The following is a 27,308-nucleotide window of genomic DNA, read 5'->3' as shown; positions in this document are numbered from 1 at the left end:
CAGTCCAAGGATTTTCCATACATTGTTGATATTGGTATTTATATCAATGATATCTTCCTTTTGAGGCGATATCTTCACATGCCTAGTGACTCTGAGTTCAAATCTATTGGTTCAATAGTCTAAGTGTTGGTATGTTTCAAAGCAAATCTATTTTATTTTGATTCTCCGACTCTTTCAATGAATAAATATCTCTACACTTCATAAGATTTTGTCTTATCAAACCCTATTTCATGAGAGTGATATTCCTACACCATATTATCTATATTAGACCCAAAACAGTGCTAGTTTTATCCCAGACAAACTTTCTACAGCAAGCTATTAGCATATTCAATATGCTTACCACCCACCCATCCCTGCTCAAACCCCTTGGGAACTTGAATATAAGTGTACTTATCAAGGGAATTTGATTTGCAATGGGATGAGTGGGCTTATCAAGCCTATCATCATGAGAAAGATTTAGAGGATCAAATGAAGTAGTATGAAGAATATCTTGCATTGACATAAAAACCAAGGAGAAGTAGATGAAGGTTTTTCTTGCTAAATTTTAGAGGTTGGAGACTTAATTGGCTCTTTCAATTCCTATCCTCAAACAAGCTCCCTCAACTACAATATATCATCTTATGAAAGAAGAGGTTCGTAAGTACAAATTTAAAATTTTTGGGCAAGGTAAGCCTATTCAACAAGTTTTAGAAGCTTTCAATGCATGCAAGATGATATATGTATGTAGAAAACTAGGTCATCATTCCCCAAGAGAAACCCTTTAAAGAGACGTCTCCACCTCAAGGAATCCCCAAATCTTATCAAAGTCCTTTTGCAAATCAACTTTCATGCCCTAGCATCATCTGCCTTTGTCCAAGAGGTCCTATTATATATCAAAAGAGCTATTTTGTTGAACAAAAGAGAGACTTTTTTGAGGTAGAAACAAAGTTATCTTTTGTCAATACCCCTGAAAATGATGTAGAAATAGAAAAATTAAATTTATTGCAATAAAATGATATGATGATGATATAGAACAATAGGTTAAAGAGCAAGGAAAAAGTGTTTATAACAAGTTTTTGATTTTTTTGTTTAATGAGTTACCTAGTTATATTGAGCAAGATGATGAGATAATGCTTGTTTTGTTTAATGAGCTACCTTTGTATGTTATTGATGAAGAAGAAGATACATCTATAATAACTCTCCAATGATTTTGAAACATCATCAGAATACACATTATGTTGACCTCGAGGTGTCGATTCATCAATATTATGTTTTCTCTGTCTCTATCTCCCCCCCCCCCCCTGTCTCTCTCTCCATCTCTCTTTCTCTCATTTATCTCTTGTCTCTCCCTCTCAGTCTTTATCTCTCCATCTCACTCACCTCCTCTATTAGGTATGTCTCTCTTCCACTCACTCCCTCTCCTACCCCTCTCTCCCTCTCTAGGGTCATATGGTATTCTTAGGGTTCATATGGTATCCTAGGGATCCATGCATGTGTCCTATGGGGTCATAGGACACCATATGACCTGTAATGATACATAAGATGTCATATGGAGTCCTAAGTGGTCATAGGCTGTCCTAAGGGGTCATCGGATACTATATGATCCCTTAGCACACCATAGGACCTATAACAACACCAAATAGTGTCCTAAGGGGTCATAGAACACCATATGGTGTTGTGATGGGTCGTATGGTGTCCTAAGGGGTCATATGGCATCCTATGACCCCTTAGAACACCATATGGTGTCATTATGGGTTGTATGGTGTCTTAAGGGGTCATATGGTGTCCTAAGGGGTCATAGAACACCATATGACCCCTTAGGACACCATACGACCCATAAAAACACCATATGGAGTCCTAAGGGGTCATATGGTGTCCTAAGAGATCATATAAAAGGGAGAGAGAGGTATGAATCAAGATATAGGTAAGGGATAGAGAGAGTGAGAGAGTGAGAGATGGGGAAAGATATAGTGGGGAGATATAAAGAGGGATAAAGAGAAGGGAGATAAACATAGAGGAGGGAGATAAAGAATAGGGGGGAGAGGGAATTATAGCCCAATATATAGAGAGGGAGATAGAGGTAGAGAAAGATATGGATGGAAAGAGATAGAAATGAAGGGGAGCGAGAGGGAGATATAATAGATAGAGGGGGGAAAGAGTGATATAGATATAGGGGGATATAGAGAGATAGAGAGGGATATGGAGATGAATTTTGAGTAGGATAGATGGGGTGAATAAGAGAGAGATAGTGAGATATGGATAGAAAGAGATAGAGAGAGGAGTAAGAGGGAGATAAAGAGAGTAATAGAGAGATAAAGATATAAAGCAAGAGAGATGGGGCAAATAAGAGAGAGGTCTAGATAATGAGATATAGATAGAGAGGGATAGGGAGATACAGATAGAGGGAGCAATAATCAGAGAGAAAGGTGATGAAGACAAGTAACAAAGAGAGGAACAAAGAGATAGAGAGAGGTGGAAAGGAGATTTATAGAGAGATAGAAACAAGGAGTGTGTGTATGAGTGAGAGAGATAGTGAAGTGTTGTAATTTGTAACCTTACACAATTTACACAACTTTATGTGCCCCTACTTTCATGTGTCCCATCTTATCTCTCACCTGAGTCCATTTTAGGGCTTTTTACCTCAAAACTAATGTCATCTTTCTACACGGTAATCTAAACCCTAAATTTGAGTTTTTTTCTCTTCATTTCTCATTTATTTGCCCTATTTTCGATGAACAGGTGCACTCGAGGCACCCTTGTCTGTATAGGGGTTCCCAAGGCATCCTTGCCTTCCTTAAAAAAGACATGTTTAAATATGTTAGTGCACTTCCCCTTCTTGGTAATTTTGGGTCTTGGTGTCTTAATTTAACCATTGAAGGTCACCCTAATTGGTGTGAAGAGAGGGAGAGAGGGAGAGAGTGAGACAGAGAGGTAATGAGAAAGGGAGAGAGGGAGGGGGAGGAGAGAGGGAGAGAATAAGAGAGAGATACACCTAAGAGAAGGGTAGAGTGAGATAGAGAGGATGAGAGAGAGAGAGAGAGAGAGAGAGAGACTTAAGTGAAAAAGAGAAAGGGAGGGGGGGAGGTAGGGAGAGAGTGGGAAAGAGATACACTTGACAGAGGAGGAGAGTGTGATAGAGAGATAAAGGCAGAGAGGGAAAGAGACTTAAGAGAGAAAGAATGGGAGAGAGAGGGAAAGAGAGAGAAAGAGAGAGAGAGAGAGAGAGAGAGAGAGAGAGAGAGAAGATTCATGGAACATTGTTTAGGCACATAGCGTGTTGATGGAAGATTGGACTAACATGGCGTGTTAGTTTCTTTCACTAATTTGCAGACTGCGTGGCTGTCATTTCCTTTTGCCCTGTGAAATAGCGAATTCAACTAACATAGCGTGTTAGTAGCTTTTGTTGATTAGCAAGTTGCGTGGCTGCCATTTCCTTTTGCCCCATGAAACGGTGAAATCAACTAACATGGTGTATTAGTCGCTTTTGTTGATTCATGGACTGCATGGCCACCATTTCCTTTTTCCCCATGAAACAATGAATTCGACTAACATAGCATGTTAGTAGCTTTCACTGATTCATGCACTATGTGGCCACCATTTCCTTTTGGACTGTGAAATAGAGAATTCGACTAACATAGTGTGTTAGTTGCTTTCACTGATTCGTGGACTGTGTGGCCACCATTTCCTTTTGCCCTGTGAAACAATGAATTCGACTAACATAGTGTGTTAGTCAATTTCGCTGATTTGTGGATTGCATGCCTGCCATTTCATTTTGGACCGCGAAACAATGAATTCAACTAACATAGCGTGCCATGCAGTCTACAAATCAGCTAAAGTGACTAACACGCTATGTTAGTCGAATTCATTGTTTCGCAGTCCAAAAGAAAATGGCTGCCATGCAGTCCGCAAATCAGCGAAATCGACTAACATGCTATGTTAGTTGAATTCGTTGTTTCACTGGGAAAAAGGAAATGGTAGCCATGCAGTCCACAAAATAGCAAAAGCGACTAACACTCTATGTTAGTCTAATTCATTGTTTCGTGGTCCAAAAGGAAATGGCGGCCATGCAGCCCGTGAATCAGCGAAAGCTACTAACATGCTATGTTAGTCGAATTCGTTGTTTCACAGGGCAAAAGGAAATGGCGGCCATGCAGTCTACGAATCAACTAAAGAAACTAACATGCCATGTTAGTCAAATTCACCATTTTGTGAGGCAAAAGGAAATGGCAGCCACACAACCCGCGAATCAGTGAAAGCTACTAACACACTATGTTAGTCGAATTCGTTGTTTCGCGGGGCAAAAGGAAATGGCGACCATGTAGTCCACAAATCAGCAAAAGTGACTAACACGCTATGTTAATCAAATCTTCCATCAACACGCTATGTACCTAAACAATGTTCCATGAATCTTCTCTCTCTCTCTTTCCCTCTCTCTCCCATTCTTTCTCTCTTAAGTCTCTCTCCCTCTCTGCCTCTATCTCTCTATCTCACTCTCCTCCTTTGTCAAGTGTATCTCTTTCCCACTCTCTCCCTACCTCCCCCCTCCCTTTCTCTTTTTCCCTTAAGTCTCTCTCTCTCTCTCTCTCTCTCTCTATCTCTCTCTCTCTCTCTCTCTCTCTCTCTCTCTCTCTCTTTCTCTCTCTCTCCCATTCTTTATCTCTGAAGTCTCTCCCTCTCATCCTCTCTATCTCACTCTCCCCTTCTCTCAAGTGTATCTCTCTCTTATTCTCTCCCTCTCTCCTCCCCCTCCCTCTCTCCCTTTCTCATTACCTCTCTTTCTCACTCTCTCCCTCTCTCCCTCTCTCCATACCTCTCTCTCTAGTCTCCTCTATACCCCTCCCTCTCCCCCTCCTTAGCCCTCTCTTTCTCTTTTCTCTCTCTCCCTCCTCTTCTCTCTCATTCTCCTAATTCATCAAGTCTCCTCTTTTATCCCCCTTTATCTATCTCACCCCTCTCTTCCCATCTAGCTATCTAACCTCTCTCTTGCCCTCTAGGTATCTTTGTAAGGGGCAACACATGTGTTAGAATAGATGAAATAGAGAGAGAATGAGAAACAAAAATAATATAATGATTGATTTTGTGTTTAGTTTGTTGAAGGTAAAAAAAATGGACACGATTTTCAAATCTTATTTGAATATTGAAATTTGAGAGATTATATTTGTAAATGTAAGATCAATCTCAAATATAAAAGTGATGAAATAAAGGTTGATAGGCCATCAATATGATTGTATTGACAAATTTAATAAATATATAATCTATTAAATTATATTATAATACATTAAAAAAATATACAAATAAAACATGAAATAAATATATAGAAATCTAAGTAAATAGATAACTACTAACCCTAGAATATATCACAATTGAATTATATCATTTTTTCAAAATAAGTAGAATATAAAACTATAAAATAAAAATAAAAGAGAGTTATTAATATTATGAATATGCATCATTGCCTTAGTGGATTGGAATTCATGAGAAGTGTATAGTTAAGGTCAGGCACATATAGGTCTACTAGAGCACATCTTACCAACTATGAACTAAGCTTGCTAAGCTTTTGTAAGGTTACAAAATACAATGTATAATGCACTTTTGTATAAAACACAATGTGTAAAACATATCTCAAATGAGCAAAAATTTTCCCAACTGAGATCACTCAAAAATTACAGATTTTTTGATCATGATCAAGAACTAGCCCTGGCTTTGATTTTTCAAAAAAAAATCTAAAGTCAATAACATGAGTTATTAAAAAATGGAGATCATGTTTTTCAAACAAAGATTTTTTGATGGTTATTTATGCAAAGTTACTTTTCATTTATTAAAATATATATTTAAGAATAGATATATAAATTCTACTATAATCTAAATAATTTTTGGGAGTTAATACAAAATCTTTTTGTTTATGAAATATAGCTCTTAAAATTTTAATTGCATTTTATTCAAATAATCCATAAATATAAGATCATATAGTCATAAAATTTAAGCTTCCATGACAATTTTCATAATTATAGATATTAATTGATGGTGATTTATATGTTTGAAAAACTATTCGCTAAATTGAAAGAGAATAATAATAAACGAAGTAATGATTGTTTATAAACACTTTAGTAGCAGAAATAAAAGATCTAAAAGATAGATATTCAGTAATAACAAGGATATCTAAATGTTTGATTTGCATATTTTTAAGCAGAAAAACGTATAGGATTTTTCCAACCTATGGAGATTTATAATCCCTATTTAATAGAAGAAAACCATTCAAAAACTAATTAAAATTAAAAAACTAGTTTACCCCCTAAATTTTACTGTATGTACTTTAAAAAAGAAAAGAAAAAATTTATGAGTGAGGCTAAGTTTGTGTAAACTTATTTAAATCAAGAATATATTTGGGTTTCCTTTGGCATTACATTTTATATCATTTTTTTGAGATATTCTGCAACTATTTCCTTATCCTTGACAATATTCACTATTTAGTTTTACAAACAAACATATTCTTATCCCAAAACTTTGAGGATTGGTTGCAATCCACATTATAACATCATATTCACAAAAATGATAAATAACCCTCCTCTTTTCAAGAGAGAAAAAATAAAATTTATGTTTGACCATTCTTATTGAAGCTTTAAGTGCATGCAGTTAAAATTGTGGTCACCAACAAAGCTAACAAACAAAATCACACACATATTCATCTATTGCAAGGAAAATCTTAGTATATGCCCTCAGCTTAACACAAGAGTACTGCAAAAAAAAATTCACCATCATAGACCACTTGAAGATTTTGTTGTTCCATTGAAACCACAGAAAAAACTAACGAATGGAATCTTTTGTCCTTCTTACAATTTACATGTCCTTGGTTACGAGAGGAACCCTCTTCTCATTATGTGTACAAAGGTTATCACCTGATAGATTTTTTCCTCCCACTATCTTCCTGGCTACCTACTTCAATAAAAATCTAGCAATCTCTTGATTCCTGTGCAAGTAATTTGTAAGGTCTAAATTGAATTTTATCCAAAAACCCATTGTTCCGTCCCTTTGAATCTTTAGTAACTCACAGAGATAGTGAACATGGGATAATTCTTCACTCTAAAAGTCAGGGTTTTTCAGCCATAGTTGGAGAAAAAAACATGAAAATGAATGGATGATTTCTTATGATTCCAGTAGTTGAAAAAACTCCACAAAATGCATCTATGAAAAAACAGTCATAAGATCTACATCAATGATCACACAACCAACAAAATTTGAAAATATTGAGTATAAATATGTAACACTTGAAACTGTAAATACCTTCCAATGATTGGTGACCACATTCTTGTTAAGAGAATCATTTTCATATGCTAATTTTGAAGCCAGCATACAGATATCTACTTCCTGGTTTGATAATCTTTTCGGCACTATAGTCTATGGCACTGATGAAGTTTGATGTACCCCTCTTGGATTTTATCACGCCATCCCCTGATCAAACAAGTCCTTTAAAAACCAAAACAAAAGAAAACAAACTACTTTTTGTGATTCCCTTGCAATAAAAATTTGGCACATTCTTTATGCTATTCATTTTTTTACAAAATCTGGCCGAATCACTCTCATCCAGTCCTTCTCCCCACCCTACAAAGATCCACTCTCTGATCACGTGGGCAAATGAATCTTCAAAACCCTACTCCAACTTATGATGCAACACCAAAGGGGGTAGCAACGCCGGTAGTTCACAGTGTCGGAGGGAGGGAGCACTCATTTCAGCCATCATACAGATATCTGCTTCCTGGTTTGATAATCTTTTTGGCACTATAGTCTATGGCACTGATGAAGTTTGATGTACCCCTCTTGGGTTTTATCACGCCATCCCTTGATTAAACAAGTCCTTTAAAAACCAAAACAAAAGAAAACAAACTACTTTTTACGATTCCCCCGTAATAAAAATTTGGCACATTCTTTACGCTATTTATTTTTTACAAAATCTGGCCAAATCACTCTCATCCAGTCCTTCTCCCCACCCTATGAATATCCACTCTCTGATCACATGGGCAAATGAATCTTCAAAACCCTACTCCAACTTATGATGCAACACCAAAGGGGGTAGCAACGCCAATAGTTCACGACGTCAGAGAGAGGGAGCACTCATTTTAGCCTCCTACGGAGTAGGGGAGCACATAAATCCAATTGGCCCATAAGCAGTATGGCAGTCTTCTCGGGAGGTACCGCAATCCATTCCTCCCATCATCCCTTAGGAGGAGCAGTCAGTGAAAGGAAGGCAGCATATGTTATCGGTATCGAAATAGGAAATTCTCTCTGTACATTGAAACCTAATTGAATAATAACAATTCATCCCAAAAAAATATTGTACTTCAAATATACTGTACACAAAGCACTCTAAAAATGAAGACAAACCTATTACGAATAAAGAAAGCTAAAATCAGGATCTGAACCTTTTAGAACCTTGCAAATTAGTCCTGTAAATCCTCCATTGTCCTATAAATTCTCTCTCTCACCGAACGCAATAATTTTGGCAAAATGATCATTGAGGTGGGCATTTCAAATTTTTGGACACGTTTACAAACTAAGGCAGGCATTTCAAATTAACATGGGTGTTTCAAATTGACGCGGGCATTTTAAAATTAGTTGTGTTCAAATCTTTTCCGTCAACCGCAAAATGGCAACATACCTCCACGTCAGTCAGATGGTGGGTCCGAGAACATGTCTCATGGCATCATGGAAGGGCATGCGATTTTGGAGCTGCATCATGGCATGGCATGCCATTTTGGAGCCAGAATAGCTACAACCAGATTTTTGCACCCTTTCATTTAATGATTGAAATCCTTGACATGTAGAGAAATGATAGCAACATTTATTATGAGGATGGGAATTTGATTGATGGGATGTGAGACATTGTGGTGGCAATATATTGTGAGAGGTAGTGTTTGGCTGTTCTTTTCACTATTTTCTCTACAAAGATATCAGGTGGGTAGGGAAAACCATGGAAGTGAATTTCCCTCTTATCGCCTCTCATCCCAAAGCTGTATTCTTTGGTTTAGTGTCAACAAGGATAATGAAAGATCTTTTCAAACTAGGTGATGATGAATTCATTCATTTAATGAAAATATTATTGGGTGAAATTTTTTTGCGAGTGAAGCACCATTATAGGACAAATATGGATGTAGTGACAATGGTGGTTGCTTGGGGCTTTGAGCTAGGAGACTCTAATGAAAATATTATGTGGGTTGCTCAATCGATTCTATATGATGAGTGGTTGGTGGGGTTGAACTTGGTCTTGGAATGGGCAATCCTAGTTGTTGGGTTCAATATTAGTGAAGGGATTGAGGACATTGTGGTGGCAGAGTTTCATGAACTAGTTCCATTTATGTGGTGGCCATCAAGATATAATTGGGACAAGTGTCATGTGGAGGCTCTCATCACACGAGATTCACTAAAAGCCCTCCTCAGACAATGGGAGGTCATGGAAAGTGGTGCACTAGTGATTGTGGGTGACATGACGGGTTTGTGAGGACAAAGGCGTAGAAGGGTGGTGGAAGGGAAGTGGTTGGTGGATGGATCAGGTGGTGGTATTGCAAAATGATAAAAATATTTTCCACTCTTTTCTTCTTTTTGGGGTCACATTTTCATTCTTGGACATGTTTGGCATTAGCTCTTTGTGTACGGGGGTAGTGTTTTTGATCCCCCATTTTTTGTAGCAATTTCTTTGGGGTTTTGGATATTTGTCTTCAGGTAATAGGGTTGGCTACTTGCCAAAAAAAAATTTGTATAACCATACAAAGGGTGGTTGGGGGTGTCTAGTATGGGATTGTAGGTGTCTATGGCACTAATTTTTTTGTTCAATGCCCAGATTATTCTAATGACCTTGCTCAAATAAGGATGACGTCAATTTTTCAAACTTATAAATAAAATATAAATAGTATTACCAACTAAAAAAAATTATAACATCATAAGATTATATAGTGAAAAGAGAGGCAAGAGTTATGTGTGTATCTGACAAGTATGCTAGTTAGAGGATCTAGAGTTTTATTAACATTTAAGCATGTGTAATTTTATTGGCTTTTAGGGTATAAGTATGATCATTGTCGGTGTAAATAATTATTCATCATGGATATTATTACACCTTACTTAAGTTTACTTAGGACAATGCATTTCATAGTAGTTTGGGTATGAGACACTTGGGTGTTTGTGCCACATTGGGATAGTGTTTGTAGGAGAATTTCCACCTTTTATGGTGTTGATCTTGTTACTACTCTATCATATCCACTTATTGTGGAGTGATAATTCCACCTTCAATGGGTGATCCACCTCATGCAGAATATTATATTGTTTCTCCTACCTACCACACCTATTTCCTACCTACCCTTGTTTCTTATTGAGCCACATGTCATGTTTATGTGCTCACATATCCATATAGCCTTGCCTATATAATCAGGCTCATATTCATTGTATGTAACATCTTTTGGTCATTTATCTATTGATAAGAATACAGTTTATTCTTGTCCTATATTTTGGCTCTTTATTTTGTACTTTTCATTGAGCTCTTGATCTTGGAAAAATCTCACATGGTATCAGAGCCATTAGAGCATCATTGATTCATCCTTGAGAGGCATTATTGCGATGTCAAGAAGTAGATTTGAGGAGAAGCATCTTTTGGAGGTGTCCTAGACCAGATCCGACATCACCATTGCATTCAAGTGGTCTTTTCCATGAATTTTAAGTATAAATTCAGCCCGTTTTGGTGAAAATCAGATTTTGGGCTTAGAGAAAAATTTTGCCCAATTTGGGTGGTACAGTAGGGATTTTTGAAAAAAAATATATAAAAAAAATTTAAGGGGCGGATTTTTCAAAAAAAAATTCAATTCGCAAAAACCATTTTGAAAATTTTAAAAATATAAAAAAATATTTAAGGGGGGGTATTTACCCCCACCCCTGACACCTGTACTTCTCTGTCAATAGGGTCTACAGATTTTGTCGGTTTGGGAACCGACCACCGTACCGATTGTACACGCTGCCCGTTGCTGGTCTCCCTTCCTCCATCATTGGCACCCGTGAACTCCCCCGCCAATTAGCCAACTCCGTCAACAAGCAACCTCCCCATCGGTGACCTCTCCTGCTTGGCCGTTGTTGACCACTACTGTCAGCACAGGCGGCTCCTCCCGGCACCGGTGGCTTCCTGTCGGCACCGGCCCCGCCCACCGGTCAGCCTCATCACCATTTGTCGGCCGCTGTCTACTGTGGCCCCTGCACTAGCTCTGCCACCCACGTGGCCCTTGGCCTCTAGCCAGACTACTCTGCGTGGCAGACCAGTTAGCACTTAGTTGGCACCCACATCATCCTCCATGGCGAAAATACCATAGGACCATACATGCCACCTCAGCTGACATATCATCACAGCAACGTCACCTACCATACAGCCACATCATCATTCTGTACTGCCACGTCGACTATTTTTGCCAACCAGATCATGTCTCATCAACAGTCCATACAGTATGGACACTCAGTCAGTAGGGAGGTGAAGTTTTTCATGACGGTCATACAGCCATCAAATTTAACATCATGACTGACATCATCATTTTTTTAAAAATTTGGCAAGCCCCCTTCATTGAGCTTTTTGATTTTGCAGTTCAACTTGCAATGGCCATATATTGCTCATTTTTGCTCCTTTTTTGGTGCACTTTTTTTTGAAATGGGCTAGAATTTTGTGCAATTTATCGTGGTAGCATTATTTTCTAATTTTGATGGACATATGTTTCATAAATCTTATTTTTTGGTGATTGTACCTATCCAATCCCCATTTCTGCAACTTCCAGGAATCCGTTTGGGCTCACACGAACTCCTTTTCAGGTGACATTTTTTTTAAAGTGCATAATTTTTTGTATACTTTCATAATCTGCTATCATTTTGCACTAATTTTGGGTAGAAATTTTACTTTCAACATATGGTCTTTTTTGGCCAATTTGTCAGTTCTATTGCATAGATCTATCTTGTTGGTCTTTTGCATTGTAGTTCTCAATCTGTTGGGACAGTTGTAAAACAAAATCATAAGTCCACCTTGACATTGTTTGCAAGTGGCCTATTGTACATGAACTACATATAAAGTGCCAAAGTCATCATTTTGGGGGGGGGGGGGGGTACTTTGATTGATTGAATTTGGAGGGGTGTCTCTTGTGATTTTGTGCTCTTGTGTTCCTTCTTTTTTTATGATATGGGTTCTCCTAAGTTTCCTCTCTTGACTCCTCATAATTATGCTACTTGGAAAATTAATGCATGGAGTAAACTTATGGAAAAAGGACTAACTCATTATATTGATGGAACTATTGTTGCTCCTGCTAATCCTAAGGCTAATCCTATTGGTCACTTGGATTGGCTCACTAAAAATGTCATGGCAATTGGTACCTTAAGAAAGTATGTATCAAAGGATCTCATTTTTCATATTGAGAAATGTACTCTAATAAAGGATGCTTGGAAAAAGTTTCAAGACTTGCATGGTCAAGTTGGTGAGATTAGGGGATATCAAATTGATAGTGATCTCACCATGTTAGATCCCAAGAACTTTGATACTATACAAGATTATGTCACTAAGGCAAAAGAGTTGAGGGCACAACTCAAGGATTGTGGCATTGATAAGAAGGATACTCAATTGATCTTCAATTTGATGGGCAAACTTCCACAAAAATATGCAGCATTTATTTCTAGTTTCCAAACCCAAAGGATGACAATGGGTTCAAGCTACACAATGCCTACATTTGATTCTTTCGCTGAAATGTTGATGATGGAACAAACTAAGTTGATAAGCATGGGTATTCTTAAGACTTCTAAGTCTCAAGAATTAGTGGCAAATCAAGGGAACAAAAGAAATCAAGGAAAGGACAACTCAAACAAGAAGAAATGGCAATCAAAGCCTAAGGAAAAAGCACCACCTTCTCCACAACAAGGAGATTTATCCTCTTCCAAGATGGACAATTCACCAAAGAGAGAGACACCTACTTGAGCCTATTGTAAAAAGTTTGGTCATGAGGAGTGTCGTTGCCATTCTAAGAAGATTGATGAGCTCTCACACATCCTCAAAAAGTACAACATTGATTTGCCTAATGCCTACAAGAAGGAGGATTCATCAACTTCCACTTCCTCACATTCAAAGGGGAAAGGGAAAGAATTCATGGCTTCTACAAGTGGGAAGACTCACTTTTTTTTGGAAAAGAAAAGGACAAGCTCTTTGTGCTACTACAAGTCATGATTTAGGGAGATGGCCTCTAGATTCAGGGCCTTCTCATCATATGGCATCTTCGCAATCAATTTTCTCTTCATTTGACCCTTGCACCATGCCATAGATTTTGATGGGAAATCATACATACATGGATGTGATTGGGAAAAGATCTATTTCCATTAGGGATAACTGCTTCAATGATGTGTTGTGTGTACCCCACTTGACAAACAATCTCCTTTCCATCTATCAAATCATACATGGTGCAACTAAAAGAATTGTGGAGTTCACACCTAAGTCAGTTTTCATATGAGACTTGGAGAATAGAGATATCATTGTGACTAGGGTGGTTGATCATGCATCTTGGTTATACTCCTTTTCAGATTGTGTTGATGAGGATGATTTCACATGTGATTATTCTACACATAATGATCACACTTCTTGTGATGATTAAGATTTTGAGGAGAACTTTGGGTACTTGAACATGGGGATTCTCACATGTGAACCCATTCTTGAGCCTTGTGTTTCATCTCCTCCTATTGATATCACATCACCTATTGCACCTGATGATGCAGATAGTGTAATAGTTTTTCCTTCATGTGATTTAATGGAGCAAGATATCTCATGTCTTCTAGCTTTAGTTTAATGGGATGATTACTTGACAGACATTACAAGTTTGTTTGTGGAATCCTACATTGCAAATTTGGGAGACATCATTGATATTATTCATCTTCTCTTTGATGAAGATGATCCTTCTCCGATTGTTGCGAGGGAACACTCTGACCCTCTTGTTCATTCTCTACATGATCATTCTTTCAAGGTTGATATGATTGTGGATACTTATGTACATCAGCTGGAGGAGGTATCTTTATGTTTAGAGTAGACATGGGAGTCTTTTGGACATGTTCTACATCCATCTCCACTAGATCTTGGAGTGCCTTTTTCAGCAGTGTGGAGTAGTTTACCACCTTTGGAGGGGGTATTTTTCAGCATCGACATGGGGACACTTAAGAAGTTTTCAAATATTCCTTTCATCATGACTTTTTTTCCTTCATCTTCCCTTCATGATTGGGGAGACTTCATGGATACACATTTGGTTTTGTTTCTTCCTAAGGGAAGGAATGTTGTTCGATGTTCATGGAGTAGTTTCTTCATACATCATCAAGCTTTTATCATTGGTGTAGATTCTACATTGAGGGGGGCTTCCTATCTTCTCTTCTTCTCTCATACTAGGGGGACTTTTTCCTCACATGGGGTTTTGTTCCTCACATACTTCTATGAGAGTTCTCTTGTATAGATTTCATCTCTTTTGGGGGAGGGTTTTTTCCCTTTGGGTTTTCTCTCTTTCCCTGCTTTGTGAGAGATTTCATTGCATTGGTTTGTATGCATTTGCATTCATACATGCGTACCTAACATGGCCTCATAGCCGAGACCCATCTTGCATTGCTTAGTTGCATTGTAGACTTAAGTGCATTCCCCTAAGTTGCACTTAAGGGGGGGTGTTGGTGTAAATAATTATTCATCATGGATATTATTACACCTTACTTAAGTTTACTTAGAACAATACATTTCATAGTAGTTTGGGTATGAGACACTTGGGTGTTTGTGCCACATTGGGGTAGTGTGTGTAGGAGAATTTCCACCTTTTATGGTGTTGATCTTGTTACTACTCTATCATATCCACTTATTATGGAGTGATAATTCCACCTTCGGTGGGTGATCCACCTCATGTAGAATATTATATTGTTCCTCCTACCTACCACACCTATTTCCTACCTACCCTTGTTTCTTATTGAACTACATGTCATGTTTGTGTGGTCACATATCCATATAGCCTTGCCTATATAAGAAGGCTCATATTCATTGTATGTAACATCTTTTGATCATTTATCTATTGATGAAAATATAATTTATTCTTATCCTATATTTTGTCTCTCTATTTTATAATTTTCATTGAGCTCTTGATCTTGGCAAAATCTCACAATCAAATATTTTTTAAAATTAGATGTTAAAATTTTGAATAGATATTGTGGTTTTTATTTTTAATGTTATGAATTATTGATAGACAATATTATGATCTAAAAATAGTTTAGATTTGTTATATGAATTGATGTTTGTAAGATTCAAAGAGAATTTAGATATGCGGGAAGATGTAAATATTAGTCATAAGAGACTCCATCTAATGTGAAAGGGAAGAATACACATTTAATGTTTCGCACCATATGTTTTGATCCTCTGCATTGAACTTTCTAGTGAGCTCTTGTATTGCCACAAGGTGTTATAATTGTGTTCTTTGACTACTTATTCTTTGCTTTGATATGTTCTTAGTTTAAGTGATCTTTGGTTTACCATCAATGTGTGTTATCATGAGGACTTGTATTGGCATTTATTATCTAACTATGTATAATTGCCTCTACATGTTGTGTTGATTATAAGCTTAGATTCACATTGTCAATTTATTTATGTTGAACTATTTTAGTATGCCAATATCACTATTGTCAATACACCTATTATGTGTGACTTGGTTAAGATTATCTTGGTCAATATTAAACTTTGATGCTAGTTAGGCAGGATGGGGTGTCATCACAAGGGATGAAAAATACAATATAATATTTTCATATGTGGTTAACTTGGGGATTAAAACTTCCAATTTTGTTGAGGTGATGACTACTTTTCATGGTATATTTCTAGCAAAGGAAAAAGGCTTTAATAATATAATTATTGAAGGTGATTTGAAGAATTCCATCATGATGCTTGATGATGATGCCTCCCCTAGATGGCACGTGAATGATATAATCCTTGATTCTTGTTGCATCCTCTCAACCCTCTGATAGATGAGATTTGCTCAACACCCTCGAGGAAGGAAACAAGTTGGCTTATAGTTCGACTAACCTAGGACCCTTTGCTACATATTTGCAAATATGTACTGTTATGCATGAACTCCTAGGAGATGTTTATGTCGCGATCCAAGATGATCTAAGCTCAAATACAAATTAAATATTTATAGGTTGTCATTTTAGTAATGACCTCTTCTATCATCTCTTGTCATAATTTCTCTATAGGAGAAAAGACTCTTCATTTATAGAAAAGGTGTCTTTTTAGACTCCTTTAAAGCTTGTCCATATTTACTTTTTATCTCAAAATTTCCTAATCTAGCTATTAAGTTTTATAGCTCTACTATGCTTTGGCATACCATTGGTGCTGACTTAATTTAGGTGGAGCCCAATTCTTGCGAGATCATAAAAAAAGATGAAGTTCTTTGGCCAGGTTTTTGAGAGGGGAATTTTTTCCTCTTACTCATGACACCTTGCTTTCTACTATGTTTGTCTTCTCTTTGGTTGATGGTAGGATTTACATATTGGGGGTTTCTTTCACTATGTCTATGGAGTTCATTATGACTAACACTAATCTCTCAGTTGAAGGAGTTGCATTATCTAAGAAGCCCAGAGGAAATTAGAAAGAGGATTTCAAGAAATATTTTATGGGTGGTGAAAAACAATCTCGACTACAAAATAGGTTTAATATAAAGTACCTCCTAGGGGACTGGAAGGATATTGTTGTGGTCCTGATGAAGTATCCAACTCTTGAGAGTAGGTATAAAATATTCCAATCTCTAAACATTAATTAAATGCTAAACAATTAAAAACTAGCTATTAAAATTAAACGGATAATGCAAACAACACAAACTACTCAAACAATCATGAGAAAAGGGATATTCCAAGCTACCTTAACCATAATGATAGGTTTTAACAAGGCTCCCATAACCTCAATCTTCAGTAACATAAAGATATAACTAAAAAAATTTCTGAAATAATGGGTTTCGAAAAGGCTCCCAAAACCTTCAAGAGGTAAGGAAACACTAACTCATCGATAACCAAAACCTCACACTCCACAATAGTCTCCAACTCCATAGGAGAAGATTGATAGATAAAAGGAAAAATCTCATCAACAACACCAATGAAACCCACCAAAATAGAAAAATACCTCTATGTGCAACTTTCGACCTTTCTCACAATGCTATTCTCCACCTCAATAGGAGCATGCTAATCACTAAAAGTCTTCAATTCTTATTACTTTCCTAATGTATAAGAAAAATAAACATAATCTTTCAAGTTGGATTCTACCTCTTTTTTTAAACAACATCAAAAAATATTGAGAGATCAACTATTTTTATTTTATTTTACACCATATCATATCTATTTTCCATGCAGCAACAAGGTACATACAAGATTAGCAACCATTTACAACACCATATACAACAATAAAGTTGCACAAAGTATGCATCATATTTTCCCTAGTTCTTTTATATATGTGTACATATTTATAGTTCAAATGTAACAACCCTTCTAACCATGTCACAAAAGAAGCTAAGTTTGAACACAACATCATGACAATTTAACTAGTTTACTCACTATTATAACTCAGTTAAAATGAGATTTACATGCATAACTACACTAATAGGAGGCATAATTTATTTAGCCAATCATATAATAGTTTTACAATACTAGAAAAGGAGTAGTTATAACAATACATTTATTTACTCTATTCGCATAGCCTTTAACCTGCACATATTACAAGGGAAAACGTATTCTATGGTCAATGGGGAGTTCATTCACCTCCCAATCATAAGAATAAATAAAATTCCACCCATAAGCTTGGGGAAGAACATGGTGATTGGGCATGTTATCCTTGATTTTAGCTCACTCAAATTATGGGATAACCCTTATGAATTTTTTTGTTTCGTATCCCACATCCTCTAAGCATGCATGTCAAGGTGCTTGTCAAACCTTCTTATGTGTACTGAGTTTCCTTGAGAAATTATCTCATTTGGGTCCCCTAGTTTGCCTTCTTAAAAATTGGCAAGTTAGCTTTTCAAGAGTTATCTTTTTTAATTTCAATTAAATCATGTTCTAAAACTTGAAATACGTCTTATGCATTGCACATGCAAATCGGGTTTAAACCCTAATTTACATACTACACCATCATTGTCACTTCCACATCATGTTTTCAAAGCCAATGTGCACCTTTTTCATCACATGCACATCAAGTTTTAAAAATTGATGTGCAACCTTTATTGGCACTTACATGTCAAATGGTTTTCAAAACCCGAATGACATGTTTATGCATTGTCACTTTCATTTTTGGTTTTATAATTCAAAATGCACATATTTTCCCATTGACATGCATTTTAGGTTTCGAAATCCAAAATGCACATTTATCCAACCTAAGTATAAATCAGGTTCTAAAACCCAATCTCCATGTATTGCCAACCTTTTGTGGAAATCAATTTTTGAAACTTAATTTGCATGTTGTGACCCATTCTTGTTGCAAATCAAGTTTTAAACCCCAATTTGTGATTTTTGATCTACTATGGCAAATTTTTTCTTAACTTTGGGCATTCTTTATTTTAGTAGTGCAACTCCATTTCGAATGCCATATTCCACATGCCAAGACCATATGAATTTTAAGCACAAGCTACCTTGCAACAATATAAGGACTACTTGACAAAGGATGTTGATGTTGAAGGCATGTCTTCAAATACTTAGTTTATTTTCATGTCATCAGTTATACATTATGTAATTTGTTTGACATTTTAAATGTAAATTGTAAAATTGTAATTACATGGAACAACAACACAAGTCAAAGTCAAATAGGACTCTATTATTGAATAGTTCATAGTTAGCTGTAGTTTTCCCTCTTTTTTCTCATAAGCTATCCTCTATAAATATTAGGGGCTTCTTTCTAAATATCATCTTTATGCATAGTAGCAAAACTCTGCCAATTTGTGTAGCAATTTAAGATTGATTTTATTTTCCAAATCAATTTCAAGTGAATAGAAAGGATAAATTGTGCATTCAACATTTGTGTTGCAGCCATTTTTATGAGATTACAATGTTATTATGTCATTGTGATTACATAACCTATAATTAGCTTGAGGTATGATGTTTTGGCTATTAAGTTTAAAGTGGTTTTAAATCTGATTTTTATTGTCTTTTATCTATAATACTAGATTAGGAGGTAGTGATTAGCATTTTAATTGGAGAAGGTTTGATGTTTTTGAGCTACAAATTTTCTTTCCTTCATAAGTTTCAAACTACAATATACTTGGAATTATTTGTGTTTCTATATATTGCATCTTTTTTATCTAATTTGTACAAAGGGTTGCAGGACTTTTTGAGCTTCTATGAGCTCCTGATATCATATATTGCACTATTGCACATGAGGTTCTTTCATTTAATCTTGTGGATATTAGTTATTATTTCTTATTACCATTATTATTTGTAAGTCTTGAGAAGAGATCACTTATTCTAAAATAAGAGAATGGGAGAAACATCAATCCTAAAATAAGAGCAATTGATGAGTGTAATGCCCAAATATTTATTTTAGTTTTAGTTATTAGTCAAGAGTTAATTGGTAAAAAGCAATAGGAAGTTAGCCTCCCCTCTATGAGGAGAGATTAAATCTCACATACTATGGTTGCAACTACAATTTTGTTAACCTTTTCAATTTACAAAATTTTCACCCAATAGGGTAGTAAAATTTCACAAGACGGAACAACAATTTTACACAAGACAGGAGGAGAACACACATAAATTTTCACACACAGCCACAATCAACCCACATAGGTTCTTACTTAGTTGCACAAGAGGGTAAGAGTGGAACATGTTGGAAGGTTTATGACATACATGTACAACTAAAATCATATATCATAGCCCCATAACACCATTATTTCACCATAATATCACAAGCCCCTTGAAATCTATATCTCCATAGAATTTATAATTCTCTCAAGTACTTAAACATTCCCATGCCCAAAAAGATAGGATTCCTCCACCAACATGGACATCACTCCCCCAATAATTCTTATGTATACTCATACCTAACAAAATCGGCTTCCACCACCAATATGCACATCATACTCCCAATTATTCATATGGATATTCATACCCAACAACAATAAGGTTCCTTCCTATAATGCCTTATAAACACTCTACCCCAAAATAAATGAGTGATCTCCATATTATGGAGACTCACTTAAACTAATTCCCAACCCAAAACATGACATGGATCTACATGTTGCAAATGTGAAGATGTTTGATGTATCAGTATGGTTGTCATTGGTTGTCACTGATGTCAATGTACTAACTATGTGTTTTTTTGTTTGGTTTTGCTCTGCAATTTTTATCTATTACAGAAGTGTTCATGATGTGTTGATATTGTTGGATATTTCCTTGAGAGATTACTCTCGTGTTTTGGTGGTCTGGAAGTCTATGCAATGATGATATTTTATATTAGAGGTTGTTGTGCTCCACATTTCTTCGCATTTCCAGTTTTGTTGACGAGATTTTGATTTATGTTATTCAAGTATTTATCTTTGTGATTTTGATTCGGCACATGATTTTGTGCTATGGATTTGTGGTTTTAGATATGTTCATTTTGGGTCTGGTTGACCCTATATGTTCTACCTTTTTCTCCAATGATTTTGGCATTTGGATAATGTGTTGTTGAATCATGGTGCACGGTCCACTTCTAATTCTTCTCCACCACAGGAATACTTAGTGATGACCTATTTTGAATTATGTTTCTTTATCTCATTGGTCGACTTGAAAATTTTATTTTGGAAATCAATATAAATGAAGAATAATTGTAATGAGGAAAATATAGAAAGATATAGAAGAAAGCGGATTTAAAAGAAGATCTCTCTCTTGTTGATTTGTGTGAGGTTATGTTTGGTTGCGCATGATTAGTATGGTTGTGTGTTGATGTTGTTTGGTACTAGTGGCAGTGAGCCTAAGGTTTCTTCTGGCATTTTAATTGTGTGACAGTTGTGCCTCAGTGGTGGATTCTTTCTTTCTTCTTCTTATGGATAGTAAGCCCTCTTTCTTTTTATGATAGTTTTAGCTAGGTAGTGAACCCATCTGCAATGAGTATTCTAGTAGTGAGCCATCTTTATAAAAATCACATAACCGATGTCACCCTAATAGGTGTTTTCCTAATTAAAACTAACATTCTTCATGTTTTTTCCCTTCTTGGATTTTCCATGTCATATTTGGTGTCTCATGTGTGTGATCTTCCATGTTTATATCTACTTATGGTTAAGTAATCTAAATTTTAGTTTATCAAATCTATTTCTGTGGGAAAAGAAATGTTTTAATGTACAAACGATTCACCCCCCCTCTTAGTTGTCTGGGATATTCAACAAATAGTATCAGAGATTTGGTTCCTAGAAAGTGAGACTAACCACTCGAGGAGATAAGATGGCACATAAATTGATTATTTGTACCTTTAAAGGATATAACTAGAGTTTATGGATAGTGAAGATGCGAGGATATTTGATTTATTTGAGTTATGGGACTTGGAAAGCTTTGGAGACCAAGCATGTGCAGCTAGCAAATGGACTTACTCCACTAGATGAGATTGAATCCTATGAAGAGAATGAGGGAGCAAGGTATTTTAGTGCTTTATCTAAAACTGAATTGGTGAAGCTTGTTGCATTAGATACTACTTATAAATTCTAGGAAACATTGAAGAATATCTATGAAGGAAATGATAGAGTTAAGCTAGCTAATATGCAGACTACTAAAAGGAGATATGAGAATTTGACAATGGAAGAAGGTGAAGATATAACAAGCTATTTTCAAAAGGTTGGCAATGCAGTAAATGAGATTGGATATGTTGGTGGTGTCTTGGATGACAAGGATGTGATACAAAAGATTAGGAGGAATTTATTGTAATGTTACAATGACAAGATTTCAGCTATTCAAGAAACTTATGTTCCATCAAAATTCACCAGAGAATTTTTGTATGGCACCTTAACAACATTTGAGATGAGGATGTTTGATAAAGACAGAGAAAAAATCAAGACGTCATTTAAAGAATCGAAGGTAGTAAATGAATATTTGGGTGATGAGAGCCAAGATGAAATGGAAGCAAATTTTGTGAGAAATCTAAAGAGAGGAATCGACAAGAATAAAGGTATGTTACCTCTTAAATGTTTTATGTGTCAAAAGATTGGCCATTATGCATCTAGATGTCCAAAAAGAGGATCAAAGAAAAAGTTTAAGGAAAAAAAAGGAAAGTTCAATAATAAATCCTACTATGTTAGATATTATTCTTGTATTTCAGATGATGATTCAGATTACGAGGATGGTGATTTTTTATTCCTGGTAGAAAAAGATAAACCTAAACCCAGCAATAATTCTAAGATTTTTGATATTGTTGCTTCAGCATTGTATGTTAGAAGAGATAGAAATGAATGGTTGATTGATAGTGTTTTTTCAAATCATATGACAGATGAAAAAATTAAATTTGTAAAGTTTGAAAAGTATGATGGTGGTTCTACTAGATTTGGAGATGATCAAACTACTCATATTGTTGGAATTGGTTCTATTACTTTTGATGGAAATCACAACAATAACAATGTTTACTATGTGAAATAATTACATCACAATCTCTTGAGTGTTGGGTAGATATGTGAAAATGGTTACAATAATATTTTTTAGGATAGTGGCTATGAGATTCAAAAGAAATATAGAACTATTATTATTCTAGGGAAAAAGACAAGTGGAAACATGTATCAATTGGAAGTTGCTATCAGGTATTAGCTATTATCTCACATCAATGAAAGTTGGCTATGGAACCAAAGGATGTGTCACATTAACTTTGATAATTTGGTGAAGATTAGTATGAGAAGAGTTGTGAGATATTTACCAATATTGAATAAACTAGATAACAGTATTTATAAAGAATATCAAGTGGGAAAGTAGACAAAAGAAACATTCAAAGGAAAAGAACAATCTTCTACCGAATTATTGGATTTGGTACACACAGACCTTTATGGTTTGACCAGAACAAGGATTTTACAAGGTGAGAGTTATCTTATTCTCTTAATAAATGATCATTCTAGACTGACTTGGGCTACATTTATAAGAGAAAAATCAGAAGCATTAGAAAAGTTTAAGATATTCAAAGCTAGAGTTAAGAATGAAGTTGATAGAATGATTAAATGCTTAAGATTTGATAGAGGAGGAGAATTTATTTATGATAATTTGATACTTTCTATGAGAAATATGGAATTAGAAGACATTTATCTACTCCTAGAACATATAAATAGAATGTCATAGTGGAAATAATGGATAGGACTATTCAAGAGGTGGCAAGAATTATGATCAAAGAAGAAAATCTAGTGGAAGTCTACTAGAGAGAATTTATACACATTGTTCTATATACCCTTAATAGAGTTCTATTCAGTAAGAAGTATGGGAAGATGTCATATGAGCTATGGCATGGAAGGATTCCATTTGTGAAGTATTTCAAAGTTTTTGGAAGTAAATGTTATATCCGGAGAGATGAAGAAAATCTTGGAAATTTTGATAACAGAGCTCATGAATGTATATTTCTCGATTATTGTGCAAACAAAAAATCTTATAGATGCTATAACAAGAGGTTGAATAAAATCATTGAAAGTGCAAATGTGAAGGTTGATGAAAATATTTCAAAAGAATCTAGTATGCAAGTAGGTTATGAATCTGATGAGTCTACACATAGAGAAGAAGAGAAGAATAGAGATGAAGGAAAGCAGAAAGAAACTCAGGTTTCTCTAGCAAGTGCATCAAAAACCCTAAGGTATGTGTAGAAAAATCATTCTAAGAATCAAATTATAGGAGACAAAAACATAGGAGTTATTACAAGAAGGTAAGCTGCTGAAGAACAAGTTCTTTTATATTTACTTTATGAAGTTGAACTAAAGACAATTGAAGAAGCTTGTAAAGATTAGAATTGGCTGAAGGATATGAAGGAAGAGCTATATTAACTTGAGAAGAATCAAACATGGGAACTAGTCCCTAGATAGGTAGATAAGGATGCTATTGGAACAAAATGGGTGTTCTAGAATAAGATAGATGAAGATGGGTGAGTTTTATGAAATAAAGAAAGATTGGTATGCAAAGGATACACATAGGTTGAAGGAATTGATTTTGAAGAGACATATGATCATGTTGCTATATTGGAGGTTATTAGGATGTTTTTGGCTTTTGCAACATTTAAGGATTTCAAATTTTATCAAATGGATATGAAGTCAACATTTCTGAATGGAGAGTTAAAAGAAGAAGTTTACATTGAACAACCAAAAGGATTCAAGTTATCAGATGATCTGGATGTTGTTTGCAGATTGAAGAAGGTGTTGTATGGGTTGAAGAAAGCTCCTAGAGCTTGGTATGGAAGGTTAGATAAGAATCTACTAAATCAAGGGTTTCAAAAAGAGTTTTTTTATAGTAATATTTACTTTAAAGTTGAATCAAGTAAGATCGTAATTGTTGTTGTGTATGTGGATGATATAATTTTTTGAGGCAATGATGACATGTGCAAGAAGTTTACTAGTGAAATGCAAAAGGAATTTGAAATTTCTATGATTGGTGAGGTTAATTTCTTTCTTAGATTGAAAATGAATCAAAATAGAAAAGACATTTCCATTTCTTAGTCAAAGTATGTTAGAGAGATATTGAAGAAGTTTGGATTGGGGAACTCCAAACCGGTATGTACTCTTATGACTATTAGATGCAATTTGACAAAGGATGATAAATTTCCTAAAGCTTATGCAAGAAATTAAAAATCTATGATTGGAGGATTGTTATACCTAACTGATACAAGACTAGATATCATGTATGTTGTTTGTTATGCAGCTAGATTTCAGCAAGAACTGAAAGAATCTCATGTTGTTGCTGTGAAGAGGATATTCAGATATTTGAAAGGAACATCAAATTTTGAATTGTGCTATTCCAGAGGATCAAACTTTTCTCATAAAGAACATACTGATGTAGATTGGGTAGATGGTGTTGATGACAAGAAGAGTACTAGTGGTTGAAAAAAAATTCTTAGCTCTTGGTTACTTACATGGTTAAACAAGAAGTAAGATATTGTATTTTTATCAATTGAAGAAGCTAAGTACATCGTAGCTACATAATGTTGCACTCAAGTACTTTAGATGAATCAAACATTGAAGGATATTGGCATGATATTTGATGAATTGATCTCAATCATGTGTGATAATACAAGTGCAATCAATATCTCTAAGAACCAGTATTGCATTCCAGAATAAAGCATAATTCTATTTGGTATCATTTCTTGAGGGAAAAAGTGCTAGACAATGAAGTAAAACTTGAATATGTACCTACAAAAGAATAAGTTATAGATAACTTTATGAAGCCTTTGTGCAAAAATACTTTTGAGTATCTCCAACAATTGTTGAGGGTCATACCAATTCCTAGTTTGAACTAAGTGCATTTCGTAGTGCATAAGTCCACGGAACTTCATGCATGTTTTAGTCTAGGCTAATGATTGGGGCTTCATCTTAGGGGGAGCTATGTGATTTCTGAGTTGAGTTGTTGTTCACCTTTGTTCTTGATGTCAAAGGGGGCTTAGAAGTTTGAAGAATTTTGGGGGAGAAGTTAGGAGAGGTTTGGTGAGAAGTTTGGTGAAGTTTGAGGAGAAGTTTGGTGAAGAGTTTGTGTTTATCATTGATGAATGTTGCCATCAATGACAAAGGGGGATATTTTTGCAAATGTGAAGATATTTTATGTATTATTATGGTTGTCATTGGTTGTCATTGATGTCAACATATTGATTTTGTGTTTTTGTGTTTGGTTTTTCTTTGTATTTTTGATATGTTGTAGAACTATTCATTATATGTTGATATGTTGTTGGATATTTCCCTGAGAGATTACTCTTGTGTTTTGGTGGTCCAAAAATTGTTCTTTGGAAGACTATGTAGTGATGATGTTTTCTGGTAGAGGTTGTTGTTCTTTGGATTTCTTCGCATTTCCAGTTCTATTGATGAGATTTCAAATCTATGATATTCATATACTTATCTTTTTTATTCTAATTCGGCACATGTTAGTGTACACTGGAGTTGTGGTTTTTGATATGTTCATTTCAAGTCCAATTGACCCCATATGTTCTACCTTTCGCTCTAGTGATTGTAGTGTTTGGATATCATGTATTGAATTTTGGTGTGGTCCACTTCTCATTCCTCTCCACCGTAGGAATGCTTAGTGAACACCTATTTTGAATTATGTTTCTTTATCTCCTTGGCCGAATTAAAATTTCTATTTTAGAGATTAGTATAAATGAATAATGATTATAATGAGGAAAATATGGAAAGATATAGAATAAAGTGTCTTGAAAAGAAGATCTATCTTTTGTTGATTTGTGTGAGGTTATTTTTGGTTGCAGGTGATTAGTATGGTTGTGTGTTGATCCTATTTGGTACTGGTGGTAGTGAGCCTAATGTTTCTTTGGGCACTTCAATTGTTCAATAGTTGTTCCTCGGTGGTGGATTCTTTATTTCTTCTTCTTCTAGGTAGTGAGATCTCTTTCTCTTTTTGGCAGTTTTAGCCAAGCAGTGAACCCGCCTACAGTGAGCATTCTAGTAATGAGCCATATCTGTAAAAATCACCTTAACCAATGTCACCCTAATAGGTGTTTTCATATTGAGAGCTAACATACTTCGTGGTTTTTCCTTTCTTGGGTTTTTCATGTCATATATGATGTCTCATGTTAAAAGCTACATAGAAGGAAGACTGAGAGGGGGGGTGAATCAGTCTTCACCAGATCAATAAATTTAACTACAAAAGAAGATTTGATAAACTGCAATAATAAGATAGTTAAGAAAATTAAAAGAACAACACACAACACGAAGATTTTGAAGTAAAAAACTCGGTTAAGGGAAAAATCACGGTGGGAACCTACCCATAGTAAGATGATACTCTAAAGTACAGTATGTGAAAATATTACAGTGAGGAATGCACATGCATTCAGGCACACTGCCTAGAGTTCACTTCTTAAATATAATGGCTTGGAAGGCTACAACCCTTAGGGAAGTCTCACTGACTTACAATAAGATTCAGACTACTATCGAGAAGAAATGAACTAAAAGAATAGCATCTCCAAATTCCTTCTTACAATTCTAGTTAAGCACAGATGTCTTCCTTGCAACACCAATCTCCACACATCACTTCACTGAAGGATAGATAGCCTGTTCACACATACACCAATATATAATAATATAGAAACAACATCAACACCTAAATTACATGAATATATCACCTATATATACAATTCATCAACCTTGATAACAAGGTCG

This window comes from Cryptomeria japonica, chromosome 4 (genome assembly GCF_030272615.1).
Source record: "Cryptomeria japonica chromosome 4, Sugi_1.0, whole genome shotgun sequence".
Lineage (NCBI taxonomy): Eukaryota > Viridiplantae > Streptophyta > Pinopsida > Cupressales > Cupressaceae > Cryptomeria > Cryptomeria japonica.
This window is presented reverse-complemented; position numbering follows the sequence as displayed.